Source organism: Ochotona princeps, chromosome 6 (genome assembly GCF_030435755.1).
Source record: "Ochotona princeps isolate mOchPri1 chromosome 6, mOchPri1.hap1, whole genome shotgun sequence".
Taxonomy (NCBI): Eukaryota; Metazoa; Chordata; class Mammalia; order Lagomorpha; family Ochotonidae; genus Ochotona; species Ochotona princeps.
This window is the reverse complement of record NC_080837.1, coordinates 47,388,776-47,404,567: the sequence shown is the minus strand read 5'-3', so window position 1 is coordinate 47,404,567 and position 15,792 is coordinate 47,388,776. Positions and strand designations below refer to the sequence as shown.

At 52.9% G+C, this 15,792-nt stretch overlaps 1 protein-coding gene across 2 annotated transcripts in view; it reads left to right on the top strand.

The window, feature by feature from the left end:
• Positions 1-15,792, top strand: part of ZFHX2 (zinc finger homeobox 2) — a 30,749-nt gene that overhangs the window by 745 nt on the left and 14,212 nt on the right. Inside the window, exon 1 of one of the 2 annotated variants that reach the window (XM_058666227.1) lies at positions 2,209-2,558. The exons of the other annotated variant lie outside the window; for it this stretch is intronic. The gene's annotated coding sequence lies outside the window, so the exon portion shown is untranslated. Of the gene's footprint in view, positions 1-2,208; positions 2,559-15,792 lie in introns of those variants that run through there. 2 annotated transcript variants of the gene reach the window in all.

The following is a 15,792-nucleotide window of genomic DNA, read 5'->3' as shown; positions in this document are numbered from 1 at the left end:
TCCCTGCTTGTGTCCTGGGAGAGCAGTCGAGGACAGCCCAAAGCCTTGGGACCCTGCACTCACGTGGGAGACCTGGAAGAAGCACCTGGCTCCTGGCTTCAGCTCTGGCCATTGCAGCTATTTGGGGAATGAACCAACAGTTACGAGATCTTTCTGTCTCTCCTCTCTGTAAAATCTGCCTGTCTTTCCAATAAAAAATAAATCTTAAAAAGAAAAAGAAATGTTTGGGATGGGAACTAAGGTGTGGTGGGATTTCAATAGTCAGAGAACCAGATGGAAAACAAAAGGCCAGAAACTAGAGAACACCTGGCCAAGATGGGAGTAGAAAAAGCTGAGGTGGGGCCAGTGTCATGGTCACCGCTTACAGTGCTAGCATCCCATCTGCCTGCCAGTTGGAGTTCTGGCAGCTCCACTTCGAATGCAGCTCCCTGCAAATGCACCTGGGAAAACAGTAGAGGATGGCCCAGGTCCTTGCACCCCTACGGGTCTCCCCTGCTACCCACATGGGAAACCTAGGGGGCAGTCCCAGGCTCCTGGCTTCTATCATGACCATCTGGGGAGTAAATCAGTGGATGGAAGATCTGTGTCTTTCCCTCTCTGACTTTCAAATAAAGAAGAGCCTAGAGGTGTCGGAGAGGAGCAGCTTGGAAAAGACCTTGAGCGTCTGGCTGGGTCCCACCGCCACTGAATAGGTCTAGAGTAGTAAATGCTGCTTTAAAGTGTATGGGGCTGGCCTTCTGCCTTGGAAGCCCAAGGAGAGAAAACTCTTGCTCACTCCCCCGGAGGACTGCAGTTACCCACACTCCTTCATTGAATGTGTGACGCCGCTGGCACGGACTGGGCTCCCAGATGGGTGAGCAGCATCTGGTTCTCCACTCTGCCTTCTCACCCAGCCTTTTCTGGAGTCACATGTCCAGTGTAAGGCTCTGTGGGGCCAGAGGGACACTGGTTTACAGCCTGGGCAGCTGTGCCCACCCGATGCCCAGTACCTTTCTTCTGCCTGGCCTGCATTTTGTCCCAGCTTTGCTGCTCCAGGAAGAAGACCCAGATAACTGTGTCCCCTGGTAGGAGGTCCAGTCCAGGCGACAGGCAGAGGCAGCAGCCTCATGGGATGGCAAGAACCGACTCTAGGGCTGAACGCAGGGTTGGTGCCCACTTCCTTCCCTTGTTGTTGGGACTTGGGCAATCTCCTTTGCCTCCCCAGGCATCAGCCTTTACGCTGGTAAATGGGTATGGATGGAGGGGAGGGAGTCGGCAACAAACCATGAAACTGAAAATGCCACTATCTGCTTTTGTCCCTGTAAGCCTTTGTTGGGGGGGGTTATTAATATTATTATGAGAAGTAGTCTTTAATAGCTAGTGCAGGGTCTGGAAACTTGAATCATGGCCGTCTCAATTATTGACCATTGACCTAGGATCAGCTAATTCTTCTGTACTTTGGTTTCTTCCACTGTAAAATGGGACTAATCATAGTGTCCTGCCTTATAGGGTCATGGGGATGAAATAAGCCAATTTAGGTCCAAACGCTTACATCTGTTCCCATGCACACAAGAAATCCTGTAAGTTACTGCTTCTGTATGATAATTAGACTCTGGGAGCACTTAGGAGCAAATCAACTAAAGACGAGGAGGAGGAAGACCTAGAACCTTCCCCCCTTTCCCCAACTCAGAGGACTATGTGACTCTGTATGGAAAACAGAGGAACCTAGCTCTTTTTCAAGTAACTGAAGAAGGTTCCAGTACCCCAATCGAGAGGGAAGAGTGATACTAAGCCAGACAGAAGGGAATGAGAAGAGAGAGGCCTCTTGCCAATCTGGAAAGCCAACAGAAGCCCGTGGCTCGCTCTGAGTCGGGGCTCACTTAAAATGGAACAGCAAAATACATGTATAGCTTCTGTAGGCAGGAGAAAGAGAACAAGGAAGAGTTTAAAGGGGCCTGCCCTGTCTTGCTAGCGAGTCAAGGACGCAGCCAGGCAGATAGGCTTACCTGCCTCCCTGATCCCAGGTCCAGGGAGGTTGACAGAGTGCGAAGCTGGGCTGGCGGGTGGGAACAGGGCGGGCTGACTACAACTCCCGGCATGCGCCGCGGCGGGCGGGCCGCTGCACCTGCTCAGTGGGGCCGCCCCGGGCGCCTGGGTATTGATTATTCCATTGTGTGGGACGCCTCGGCTCCAGCCAGTGAATGAGGCGGAGGAGTGAGGCCGAGGAGGAGGAGGAGGGCGAGGAGGAGGAGGAGGAGGAGGAGGAGGAGGCAGGGAGCGAGCGAGTGCCCTGGGTGAATCAATGGAAACCCCCTCACGAAGCCAGGAAAACACTTCAGCCGCAGCCAAATAGCATTGATTATTTTCCTTCACTTCCCTCACCGCCGCGAATTTATTTATTTATTTCCATCTCCGTCCCCGACGCCCCGGAGTGAGTGCTGGAGGGAGGGAAGAGGAAGGGAGGGAAAAAAGGAATCAACACCTCGGAGAAGTCCCTTCCAAGAGCCGCCCCCTCCCCTCCCCGCCTGGCGCTGCTCTGCGGCCACGGTTCGACTCCCGTCCCTGCTTCCAGCTGAGGTGTAAGTGCATCGATTTCCGATGCTGCTGGGTTTTTTTTTTTTTTTTTTCTCCTCTCCCTCTCACTCTTCTTCCCTTCCTTGCTCTTCGGGAGCTCGACACTGAGGGGAGACGAGGCGCTCGTAGGCCGCCGCTGGAGGGGACGAAGAGGGACGGGAAGGGGCTGGGGGGGAGGGGACGCAGACGGACGGCCAGAGAGCCTGGGGAGCGGGGCGGAGGTGGGGAGGGAGAGGCGGGCAAGGGAGCAGGAGGGCGAAGGCACGGGGGACGAGGGGAAGAGAGATGCCAAGCAGAGGAGGGAGGAACTGGGAAGGGAAAGGCAGGGGCCAGCTGGACGCACGGAGGGTAACGAAAGCCTAGACGGGCCCGCGCCGAGCCGAGCGGGAAGTGGGGTTCCTGAGAGGGAAAGGGAGGCCGGGTGAGTGCCAGGGCTCGGAGCTGTCAGCCTGGAGGAGCCGGGGTCTGGTGGCCCCCCGCCGGCTGCAGGCTGGGGAAGGAGCCGTGGCTGCTGGCTGATGGATGGGCCAGCGCGCTAGGGCGTGGGGCGAAAGAGATCATGGACACCCTCAATTTTCGTTTCTGCCTGAAGTTGATTTTTTTTTTTTTTGAAAGGTGCTAGTAGGTGAGGGGAAACCCTGTTTCTGAGGAAGCGTGTCTGTCCCTGGCCCCCCCCCCCCACCTGCTCCTCGGAGCGGCATCATTTCCCAGCACTGGTCCATGCTGCTGCTCGCAGGGCCGATAGCAGGTTGATCTCTGCCTGCCCGAGTGTCCTGCCATTCCTCGCCTCGTGTGTCCACCCCATCTGTCTCCAGTTCCGTGTCACTGGTTGTGCTTGTAACCCTTCTCATCCACGCGATGCCCCTCTGTCTGGGTGTTCCTGTCACCAGTGTCAGGCCCAGTGGCCCGGCCCCACTTCTCTGCCTGTCTAGGGCTGCATGTTGGCAAGACTTTGGAGTTTTCCTCTCAGTCACGCTTGTGGATGTCACTGGTCAGGGAAGCCTGTTTCTGTCTCCCACGAGAGCCTCCGCCTGCACCTGGGCTAGGGCAACACCAGAACTCCCTAGTACTGCTGACTGTCCCCTCTGCCATGTGCCTGCCTGCCACCTCAGGATCGCAGCCTCTGGCACGTTCTGGTTCCCTGCGTGGTGGCTCCTGGACCCTGCCAGGCGCTTTCTGCCAGCAGCCTGCTCCCTGCTCACCTCTCTCCCTCCCTTCCCCCACTTTACCATTGTATATGCTTTCATTTCCTCATTTTGTTTCACACCCCCCTTCCTCAAGTCTCATAATCTCCCTGCTTATTCTATACCTTTGTTCCCAGAAGTCTGCTCTCTTCTTACCTATTCTCCTTGGTCACCCCTAAGTTCTTTTGATGATCCCTGATCCTCTTACCCGGTGTTTTAACCCAGGCAGCAGCAGCTACCACAAGCAAGGGGCTGGGAACTGTGGGGGGTATGGTGTGTGAAGGCACATAAACAGGCCAAGAAATCAATTTAATGGGCTTCCAGGGGCATATAACCCCTTCATCAGCCAGTGCCATTATGTCAGTTAACTGTCAACTTTGATTTTGTAAGGGGACATTCCCTAGGACTCTAAGCTCCTCCCAGCCTGGTGACAAATTCCCCTAACCCCTCAATACACACACACACATAGAGAAAAAGAAATATACACTCTTTAGCTCCTTCTATCAGAGGCTTTTTTCCCTGCACTTTTTAGTTTACCTTCTTTTCAGGCCCTGGCCATGACTGTGTTTAGATTCAGCGCCATTCTATAGGAGGCAGCTTCTATTATGGTGAGAGACGCTGTCTTCTGCAAGGGGCCACAGTTGTTCAACCTAAGGAATAGCCAAGGTGGACATGGGAGCTGGAGAGTTTATATCGGTGTTCAGCCCATCATGGTTTTTCCAGACCTCGGATTTGGGAGGATAAATGCAGGAGGTAGATATGGGTGAAAGACAGATGATTTCAGAGGTGAATAGAATTACAGAAAGGGAATGAGGGGGCAGGTGCAATAAACACATGTGGAGGAGAATATATGACATGAGGGATGTACAGAAAAGGAAAGAAAATCTGCCCAAAATGGGGGAGGGGGACACAGGGAGAATGAAGGGTGATGGATGAAAAATGGAGAGAATGAAATAAATACAAGTTAATAGCTCTAGGAAGGAAAGAGACAAATGGCATACTGTTCCTAAAGAAGGGGAGGTCAACAGAAAAAGCAGTATGTATAGGATGAATACAATAGTGAAGGGGGGAAGGGAGGGAGGAAGCAGTGAGTAAGAGAATGTGGTACAGCAAAGGTAAATGGAAAAGGGGGGAGCTGTGCTGAAGCTGATGAGAGCTGCGGGAGCCAGCGGGTGAGGGGGGGAGAGAGGGAAGGAGGGGGTATCAAAGGAAACGGATGCCTCTGGTGTGAGGAGCACAGCAGGACTGAAGCAGAGAGTGCATGGCACGCAACCGCACTGAGCCAGCCCCCTAAGAGAGAAAGGTCCAGAGAGGGAGAGGAGGCACAGGAGAGATCCGGCCCAGCATCCCTTCCGCTGGCCTCATCACTCGCTCCCCTACCTATTTGATTCCTCCAGCCAGGAGAACACAAGCAAAGAGATGAAAAAAGTAGAATGCCCATTTACTTCCGCTGACAGGAACTTGAATCTCCCTGGCCTCTTGAGAACCAAAGACCTCAAGCCTCTGATGTCATAAATTGCCAGTGTTGCCTTGGCAACCTGACAGTGTTCCTCCCTCCATGATGTCAGAGGCAGCTGGTATTACCTTGCAGCCCATGCAGGCACACAGTGTTGCTTTGCTGAGGAGCTCCATCACATGGGGAGCTGGGGCACCCAGTGAATGTTAGAGGATTCCTAACTGGTAGCTTGACCTTGCCTCCCAGAAACTGTTCCTAGCTCAGAATGACAATTGTCACAAACCGAGGCTGTGAAAACCTGACAGGAGTAGAAAGAAGGGACCTTGGGAGGCAAGGGGCATTGAGGAGGAGATGGTGGGTGGGACTGTGTGGCAAGTGAAGGAGGAGGCGGAGAGCCGGAAATGGCAGCTCCAGAATGGGCAAGGAGATAGGATGGCCAACAGCAAGAGGAGTTGCTGGTCATGTCAGCCGGGCCTGGCTAGAGCTAGAACTGCATAGGAGTGGTAATGGGTCAGAGTTGTGTGAGGGAATGGGCTGATGGCAAGGCTAAAGAAGAACACAGTGGAATCTAGTGATGGAGAAAGGGCCCCCTTAGCCCTGGAGACTAAGCTGTCTGATGAGAGGCTCAGGGTGGTCACAAAGGCCGCCTGAGAAGGGCCCACATCTGCCCAGTTTCTGATTATTTCTTAGCACTTCGCACAGTGTCTGGCATACAGAAAAAGCTGAAGAAATGTGTTAAATGTTGAATTCGTTGGGAAAGACCAAAGAAAAGAGTTGTTCTAACAAACTCCACCCCAGCACCATGTCCACATAAATGAGCGTGTTGGGCAGTCAGAGACTAGGGTGAAGGCTGGTGGGACATTAAGCAGCAACAGTGAGACTTTGGGTGAGAGGCACACTTGGAGGCAACCAGGGTTGATCTGGGAGGAGTATTTTTTGTAGACTGCAGGTAGGAAAAAAAAAATCATGAATGAATAGTCCTAGGAGCCCAGAAGAAGAAGCAGAGGAGGGGAAAAGAAGGAGGCGGTTTCCAGAAAAGGATGAGAGTTGTTGAGAGTCAGCAAATTTGAATTGGAAGTAGCACTCCCACCTCATCCCCAGTGGTGAAACCGCAAGTGAGTAGCTCATACCTGCAGACATACTCGTGCTACAAATAAAGACTTCATCAAGTGAGCCTGGCCTGTCCTAAACATCCAGCCCAGCCCAGGTGCTTACAAAGAAGTCAGGTTTGGCCACATAGGCTAAAGGAAGCACAAGTGACTGCTGCCCTTGAGGGAAAGACACAAGGGCAGGAGTGGAGTGGGAAGAGTGCTTACCATCCCACTGACTGCCCACTGGTTAGAGTCTAGAGGTCTCTAGTTGAGTGGGAGGGGAAAGAAGCAGACTGAATGCTGTAGGGAAAGAGATCAGCCTACACACATACAGAAGCCAGAAGGGAGATGGGAGTGCCTGGTCAGCGGTTAGCACCTGCTCTGTTCCTGCAGTAAAGAGGCAAAAAGATCCCACATGGGTTCCAATACCTATAAAAGAAGACAAGGAAGAAATATCAAGGTTAGGGAGGCTGGGGGATGGTCTGGCTATAATAATAACAACAGTAATCATAATAAATAATAATAAAGGCCAGGGCAGTTGCTGAAGGGGCTGGTGGGCGGGGGGCCCAGAGAGAGGCCATGGTGACTGTATGTACTGTCGGCCACCGCCACAGGCTTGGGCAGCTCATATTTTGCAGTAGGCGACAGGCTGTCGACACTGCGGTCCTTTACCTCACCGTTAGAAACTCATTTCATTGATTTTTCCATCTTTCTTCTCGGGCTCCTCATACTAAGCTCAGTCAGCCCACCACCCACATTCCTAGAGCCCCTTGTCTCTCTGGGGAACACCAGAAGGGGGGCAGTGTGGAGGGGCAGCAAGGAGAGGTTACTGCCTGCCCATGCCTCCTCCACTCCAGGCCAGTGGGGAAGGGGTGGACAGCTCTGAGGGGACTTCAGCCTCCTGAGATGATTCCCCTGGCTCTCAGCAGACCCCTGGTACAGACAGCAGGACCCACATGGGTGAAGGAGTGGCAGGGCTGAAATCCACTGTGGCTCCCCCCACCAAACTATTACACCCATGTAGAAGCTGCATGCCTCTGGAGGGAGACATGTTTCTCTGCTTCCCAGCAAGGCAGTGTGTGTGTGTTTTCAAATGTCACAGGGGAGCAAATACGTTTGGGCAGGAATATGGGATTGTATCTATGGAATTGTATCTATGGAATGGCGCATGCATACGGACTGCTTGGCCTGGGATGTCCAGAGCCCTGTGTGGCGAGAAGAGGCTGTGTGCATGGAGGAGGGTCTGGTTGTACTGGGGAATGTGCTGATGGGCAGTCATAGGACAGGATGGGCATGGGCCAGAAATCTAACCTTCACGCATGGACGTTTTTCCCTAGTGCCTCCTGCAGTCACAGCTAACTCCCCTCCACCTCTCTCCCTTTGGAGCTGGGCTTGGGCTTAAAGGTCAGGAGTCAATTGCCAGTCATTTGGCTTCTCTGTGAAGGAGGGCAGAGAGTGGGACAGGAGGGGCGGATTGAGTCTCCCAGAGGAACTGAAGGGCAAAATGCCACTTCCATCCTCGGATTTTTCATTCCTTGCTCTGTGACTGATCCCACTTCTTCCAACCAAGCCTTAAACCCTGGGGCCCTCTGCCTGGGCCCTGCCCTCTTTATCCTCAGGTCTCAGGTGTGAGTCTTGGCTTGATTCCCAGCCCATGGCTAGGGGTCTCCCTCTACCTCCTTCCCATCACCAGCTTCCGCAGGCTGTGAAGGTTTCTCCCAATCTTAGCCACTGATGCTGGGGCTCTTGGGGCAGGAAGAAAGAGCACCTGAACTTAAGGAGAGAGAGAAGGCCAGGGAAGGACAAGAGAGGGTTCTGGATAGGTTGAAACAGTGATGGAGGCACCTCCACCTAAGACGACCCCTGTTGATGGGAACGAAGAAGGAAGGAGGGTAGGAGGACTAAGAAATATTGGAGAGAAAATAGGTGCACGCACGCGCGCATGCATACACACACGGAAATAAAGAAGGCAGAGGAGGAAGAGGAAGTATGGTTATGGGAGACCAGAAAGCTGGAAAACCAGTGGTGTTGGCCCTCACGTCAGTCATGAGTTCAAGGCGGAGCTGGCTTTGACCCTGGTGGGAGGAACTGAAGTGGCAAATTAACGATGATAATGAAGTCACTGCTCCTTGTTTGTCTTTGCTGGTTTCCCCTTGAGATTTGTCCTTTGGCCAGACAGGGCAATGTGGGGGAGGGGAGGGCCGACAGCTGTGCTGGGCAGGAGAGGAGTGTGGGAAAGAGGATGGAGAGGTGAGGAGGACAAATGGGCTTGCGAGACAGTGGAAGCTAGGCAGGCCCCAGGGAGGGAGGCGAGAAAGCCGAGGGGAAAGGAGAGAGGTATGCACGGACAGTGGGGAAAAGAACAATGAGGAACCGCACCAAGAGACCTTGAAGGAAGAGCAGAAAAGAAGGAGGGAGACCCTGGGAGAAATGGAATGGAGCCTGGGTGAGCTGGAGGAAAAGGACGTGGCCAGGGGTGCGGGAGCTGCAGCTGGCGGGGCCCGTGGGCGGGGCCTCATCTCCATCTCTAATGGCTGTGAAATGAGGTTAGGTCCATTAGAGGCGGCGAGAGTGTAACGAGATCACACTCATTAGGGTTGGGCCATCCCAGTAATTACCACCATCCCAAACACACCCGCGCCAGCCAGCCGGGCCGCCAAGTACACACAGGCACACAGCAACACACCCACACGGGCCAGCCTTGCTGCTGAACAGGCCCACACAGGTGTAAGCAGAGGGGCCCAGGAGAAACCTAGCCCCGGGGCCTAGTTTGAGAACCTGCACTCATCCTGAAGAGGTACTCTTCTGGGCTAGGTCTACCTGGTCAAAAAGCAATCAGCGCGTGCTCATGCCCACATCCCACTACCAGCACCAAGAAATGAGGCCTGCGGATGAATACTTACTGTTTCCATTTATTGATCCCATTCAAAGTGCCAGTCTCAATAATGGTCACCTCAATGAGGGACTCATCCTCATTCTTTACAGGAAGAAGTGGAGTTGAGGCTTTCCACAGCTTAGCTGAGGTTATTTGTATGTTACAAATAGGAGAATTAGATTGCAAGTCTGTCCAACTCTGAGGGAACATCAGCCTGCTTGTGTGATCAGGTTCATGTACCAACATGGCTACGCATCTGTGAACTTGAAGAGACATCACAAATGCGTACACACATCATTTGATTAAGCTCACCGGTGAGGGTTATCTTCTTATCTCTCTCCCTCTACACGCACACACACACACACACACACACACGTGCACACCAGTGCCCCATGCATAGCCTGTATTGTTAATCTGTCTCCCTTTACACACACACACACACACACACACACACACATACACACTCTCACTCACGTACCCCTGCATAGCCTGCGCTGTGAATTGCGCCCCCTGGAGCTCTCACCGAGCAGTGATTCTGTTCTGGCTAGAAAGAGGCCGCTTCCAATACCTTCCCACCCGCTGAGAAGCACAAGTGCAAGGCAACACGCAGGGTGGGATGGGAGTCACAGTAGCACCGTCTGCCACCCTCAGACTCAAGACCCCGCTCAAAATGCATAGCAGCCAGCAGACAGATCTTGCAGGTTCACACTGGAGTTCACCCACTAGGGTAGGGCTAATTGGGGGACCATCTGAGTTTCCATGTGGGTGAGAAGGAACAGCCGCAGCTCTTGCCCGACTACGGGCGGGGAGTTGGTGAGGCCGTGCTTGTCTGGCAGGTGGTAATTGTTTGAAGAGGTGAACAATGTCGGGATGCAGCTACAGGCTCACCACCCTTTATCCAAAACCCTTGAGACATAGTTGTGATTTTTGGATTTAAGAATAATTGTTTGCATTTATTTGAAAGGCAGGGGGAGAGAGGAGAGAGGCCAGGATGAAGTCAGGAAGCAAGAACTCAGTTCGGTTCTCCCTCATGAGTGGCAGGGACTCCCAAGTCCTTGAGGCATTACCTGTTGTTTCTCACCGTGCACATTAGCAAGAAGTTGGATCAGAAGCAGAGGCAGAAGTTGAATCCAAACACTCCAATATGATGCAGGTGTCTTAATTGCTTCACCAAATGTCTGTCCTTTGGCCCTTTATTTACATATATTTGTATGTGCATAATGGGATAGTTTAGGGATGGGACCCAAGTCAAAAGTTGGAAATCCATTTGTGTTTTTGTATACATATTTTACACAATTTGAAGGTAATGTTATACATTTTTTAAAGCATACCTGTATTTTTAAAAATTTTATTTGAGAGACAAGCAAAGGGCAGACAAGGCAGAAGGACCTCCCATCCACTGTACACTGTCCAAACGCTGGCATCAGCTGGGACTGGGCCAAAGCCCTGAGCTGTGAATTCAGGTCTGTCTCCAAAGTGGGTGGCAGGAAGCCAAATGCTTGGGCTGAGGCTCAAACCCAGGCACTTCACGTGACATCTTAACCAGTCTCTTAACCACCATGCCTAACGCCCACCCCTGCATCTATGTGTTGACTGGGACCCGTCACATGAACTCAGGTGTGGGCTGTTCTGCATGTTGCATCATGTCAGTGCTCAGAACATCTCTGGCTTTGGAGCACTTTGCTCTTTAGATTCTCAGATGAGGGCTGCGCATTGTGTAGTAATGTGCATGTATAGATGGACTCACAAAACAGGCTCCTACAAAACCAAAGAGCCAGACTGACTTATTCACACCATCACTTACCAAATAGAGAATTGCCTGCAGTCCCGTCCAAGCACAGGGGAATCAGTATCCAGCTACAGAAGGTCCCTGTGCCAGAACTGGACAGGAACCTGTTTGTGAAGTTCAGGGCCAGTCCCTGCCTATTCATTCCGCAGTGTTCCTGCCAAGCTGGGTTCTGGCATGGCTTCATGTGGTCACCTAAGCTTGACATGCCTAGGACAAGTGCCCCTGGAGGCACTCCCTCTTGTGGGGCTGTAAAAGCACACAGCTCCACTCCGCTGTCCTGACACTTGCTCTACTCTCCTGCCCCAACAGCAGTTCACTCACCCCACTCAACAAATGCACTCTCTGCAGCCCCCCGCCACTGTCTACTCTCTTCCCATCCAGGCCTTCTTCCCCTGAGCCTCCTCTTCTCTTCCCAATTTCACCCAGTTCTTCCATGCCCACCTTCAAGCACCTTGCAAGGTCTGACAGCCCCCTGACAGGAGACAGGGAATCTGCCCAGGGCAGTTGCCAGAGCTGGTAGGCCAGGGAGAGATTCAGTGCTTACCTGTGCAGATCAGGAAGCAACCTTGCCCCTCCTCAGGATCTTCCCCCTCACCCCTTCTTCCTCTCTCTCTCTTTCCATTTTATTCTCTGATACTTCTTTTCCTGCTTGTCTATCTCATTCACCACCATACTCTTTCTTTTTTTTTTTATAGTATAGTTCTTTTTTTTTTTAAAGATTTATTCATTTTACTACAACCGGATATACACAGAGGAGGAGAGACAGAGAGGAATCCAGATCTTCCGTCCGATGATTCACTCCCCAAGTGAGCCGCAACGGGTCGGTGCGCGCCGATCCGAAGCCGGGAACCTGGAACCTCTTCCAGGTCTCCCACACGGGTGCAGTGTCCCAATTCATTGGGCCGTCCTCAACTGCTTTCCCAGGCCACAAGCAGGGAGCTGGATGGGAAGTGGAGCTGCCGGGATTAGAACCGGCGCCCATATGGGATCCTGGGGCTTTCAAGGCGAGGACTTTAGCCGCTAGGCCACGCCACCGGGCCCCCACCATACTCTTTCTCTTTGACAAAACAGGTTGCACATACACAATATAAGTGCTTCCTAAATATTTGCAGGATGGACAAAGCAGAGATCTAGGATAGATATGTAGAGTTTAAGTGTAGGAATAGAATTAGTTCTTGTCTTGTCGTTAAATGTAGACGATAAGGCTCAGGGGCAGAGCACGCTAGTTTTCAATGCAAGGAAGTGGCTCATAATTTTGATGGAAGTAATAGCTCCTTTGTGCCCAGTCAACGGTGAGCCCCAGCAAAGCTTCCGCTCTTTGTTCTGGGCACACAGGCACCGTTGGGGAGGCCAGGAATCAAGACAGGAGGGACAAGTCGGAAGTACACTCTGCAGCCTGGGTCGGCTGGATCTAAGCTCTGGGAGTCTGCCCTTGGCCAGAAAGGGCCGAGATTCAGGGATGGATCCTGGTCAGGAAAGCAGTGAAACAGAAGGAACGCGATCAGCCTCTGGGCCAACGCTAGTTCCACTCCGTGGGAGGAGATGGGCAAGAGAGCAGGAAAGAACTGCTGCTGGCAAACGCCCAGTGTGCACATGACACCTGTTACCTACTCCTCACAACTGAATCAGGAAGATGCCACCACTCCTGTTTTCTAGGTCGGGAAACTGAAGCTTGACGTGTAAATTCCGAAGGCTGCACAGTGGAGTGGTAGACATGGATCCACATTGCATGTTCTTCCACTGCCTAAAAAGATAAAGCTCAACTAAGTGAGAGGTTATTTGTTGTTTCTATTAGATAATCCCCCAAGCTCATCATTCCCTCCCTCGAGGCATCCTGGTCTTAAACACCATAGGCAGGGGCAAAGGGAGTTGGAAGAGAGATTGGATCTTGGAGGGAGAGGAGGACAAGGGGTGGTTCTGTAAAGGAGCTCTGAGCTAGGAAAGCAGGAGCTGGAAGGGCTCCATGTGAAGTCATTGTAAGCAGATGTCATGGTGCCCTCTGATAGATGTGGCTGCCAGAGCTCCGGCCATGTGGTTGGGCCAAGAAAGGAACTGGGGGCTTTGTTTTTTGATGGGCCATTGGAAAGGCCACCACCCCCTCCTTGGTGTTGTTCCCTCTGTTACCACCAGGGAGCAGTAGTGTTTCTTTTCCTATCCTGGTGGGCAAGAGGTGGGAGGGGGTTGCACCCAGGGGAGTTCTGGTCAGGCTGACTGCTCTGGGCCAGGGCACCTCCTTCCTCTCTGCAGGTCAGCTTGGCCCTGGTGACAAGAGGTAGATTCTCTGGTTCATGTTTCCTCTGTCAGGCTTGGTCTCAGAGCCTGCTCTCTCTTCTTTACCTATGCTGCTCTCCTGGCCTTGGAGGCTGGCCCAGAACACCCTGCCCTGTGTCTTGCTGCCTCATGGTCGCTGCCCCACATCTTCCTTTCTATGCTCCATGATCCTGCCCACTTCCTTAAGTCCAGGAGTCCTGATTTGTGGGCCACTGGCGCCATCCTGCCTGATAACAGGATGGTGGGCAGGAGGAGGTGGCAGCACCAAAAGAGAGAAAAGGGAGCAGTGTCTTGGGTTTCTCAGCTTTCTCTACATCTGGACTGCCCTCCCTCATGCTGCAGAGGCAAGCAAGCACTAGGACAGGAAGGAGGAGTGGTGAAGGGGCAGTGAGAGTGCTGTGGAGATGAGGGCCTTCGGGAGCTGGAAGATTCATCTCCGGGGATGACTACACCCTCAGAACTCTCCACCCTCCTCCCATGGCTCCAGGTCTCCCTCCTCCCATCCCCCTCGGTGGCAGCAGCCTTGTAATTTAAAGCTCTCTCTGTCGCCTCTAATGTGATCCTCTCGTTTTATTGACTCTCTCTACTGTCTGTGATGCCCCTTCACATCAATCTCTCCTCTAATCACACCGCCACCACCGCCTGCTCGGTCCCCCTAACCCCTCTTCTCGGTACCTACCGCCTGCAGCAATCCCCCCCCTCCCCACTTTCCCTTGCCTCTTCCCCGGGGTTTTCCCAGTGGATAGTTCCCCACACACTGCATGCTGCACCTGCCTTCTCTCTCTGTCCGTCCTCCTCAGGCGGCGGCAGGGCCTCGGAGAGGTCATCTTCCCTCTACTCCCCAGCCCTCCGGTCTGAGATGGGTTTCCAGGGAGCTGAGATACCCTTCAGGACAGGCAGGAATGAAAACGAGGAATGGCAGGTGGAAGGGGGATGATTTAGGGTTGTCCTGCTTCCACACCATCTCCAGTTTCAAGTAAGAAGGGCATTGAGAGAGGTAAGAGGAGATGGAGGAAGGAGGGAGGAAATGCAAATAGAAAAAAAGTGAAAAAAATAATTGCCGCAGCTAAGGGTTTGTAATAAATAGTGGGTGATGGGAGAGCTGGGAGAAGGGGTGTGGAAGGGATGGGGGAGGCACTGAGGCAGAGATAAATTTGCAATTGAAATTCTTTCCTGAAGGGAAGGAGGGGTAGGTTGGGAGGTGGGGGAGAGATTTGCAATTTTAAACAGTTTTCCTCTACCCTGGACAGATCTGGGCTAACCCAGGAACCAGTCAGATCTCTGTCCCTTTAGTTTTCTAGCTAGTAATCAGCTGTGTCTTTGTCCTGGGAAGTAGATGCTTTTACAGAGGTTCCAGGAGTGGCTGCAGGACTTGGGGGACTAATGCCCTCCTCTGCCCTGTGGACGAAGAATGGGGAAGACTGGTCCCAGGAGACGGGGTAGGCTTGGCTGCAGAGCCAGCTGGGAGACAGCACCCACTGCAGCCTGCCCCTCAGTGGCAGGGCCCACCACTGGCCCCTCCAGCCAGGCTGCATTCCCTCCCACCAGGTGGGGTAGGAAGGCAGTGGGCTCCAGCAAGTGGGGATGAATGGTTTGGCTGACCCTCAGTCTGCCCTAAAATCCCCACCAGGGCTTCCCTGGGAGTAAACGCTCCCACATCTGATTCTGTCCAATTTTTTCACTTCTCTTTGGGTTCTCCAGCTCCACCACCTCCCCCCCACCTCTCCACCCAGGTAGTGATTTGCATTTACATTAGCATGCTAATCCAGCCCCCTCTGTGAGCTCCTTAATGGTTTCACGCCTGGCTGGACCCCCAGGAGGAGGGAAGGGAAGCCTGCAGGCTGGGTGGAACCAGCCTAGAGATCCCATTCCAAAACTAAGCATCTTGGAGTTGGCACCAGGCAAAGTGAAGTCATCCCCTTCACCCTTCCCTGAAAGCCCTCTGGACAGAACTCCCCCAGTGTGATCATTAGCCAGCTGTTGTTAGAGGTTGGGGTGAGCCAGAGGAAGGGATGGAGACCTGAGGGACTCGAGGCGCGTCGCACTAGGTTGGGAGGCGCTGGGAGACTTGGTGCTTCCAGGTCAGCTGGAGGCAGCCAGGCATCCTGATTCTGAAGTCCTTCCAATGTTTGGTTTGCCTTGAGGGATTGAGCAATGGTCTGGCCGGAAGGAGGGGCCCAGGCCAGAAGGTGGGGTGCACACTGTGCCCAGCCAGTCCCATGGAGGATTTCGCTACCTTGGAGCTGAATGACCATTAGTCATTCATTTGACCTGTCGCCTGTCTCGTATAAAATAGGGTGGCTATTGTGAAGCATGAGTAACTGACCCAAAGCATGATGTGCATGCCTTACGTGAGCTAGTAGAAATATCATGACAGCTACTCACTGTTAGCAATAGGATCACTGTGACTTGTCGGATCTTTGAGGGGAGCAGAAAGCAGCAGGCACACTATTGAGGAAGCGCCCACCTACTCCACAGACTTGAAACCAAAGATAGATCTAGACGGCATCAGAGAACCCACCCAGTGCCTGTATGCTAGTGGCCCCGTCTCTGGCAGTAAGATCTTCACACGG